Source organism: Eurypyga helias, unplaced genomic scaffold (assembly GCF_000690775.1).
Source record: "Eurypyga helias isolate BGI_N326 unplaced genomic scaffold, ASM69077v1 scaffold23558, whole genome shotgun sequence".
Lineage (NCBI taxonomy): Eukaryota > Metazoa > Chordata > Aves > Eurypygiformes > Eurypygidae > Eurypyga > Eurypyga helias.
The window spans coordinates 6,083-6,309 of record NW_010269189.1 but is presented as its reverse complement, the minus strand read 5'-3'; positions in this window follow the sequence as shown (position 1 = coordinate 6,309).

Genomic DNA, 227 nt, shown 5'->3' with positions numbered 1-227 from the left:
GGCGACGCAGCCCTCCCCCTGCACGGTACAAACGCCCCGGAGCGTTCCGCAGCCGGGGACAGGGATGTTTGGAGGAGCCGTCTCAGGAGGAGGGGTCCTCCAAGGGCACGCGACGGCTTTGGAAAGCTCCCTGAGGGGAGCGCGTAAGCCCCAACTACATCTCCGGGATGCTCCGACGCTGCGTGACCAGCTGCTGTCCCCCACGACGGGGACGATGACAGTGACCC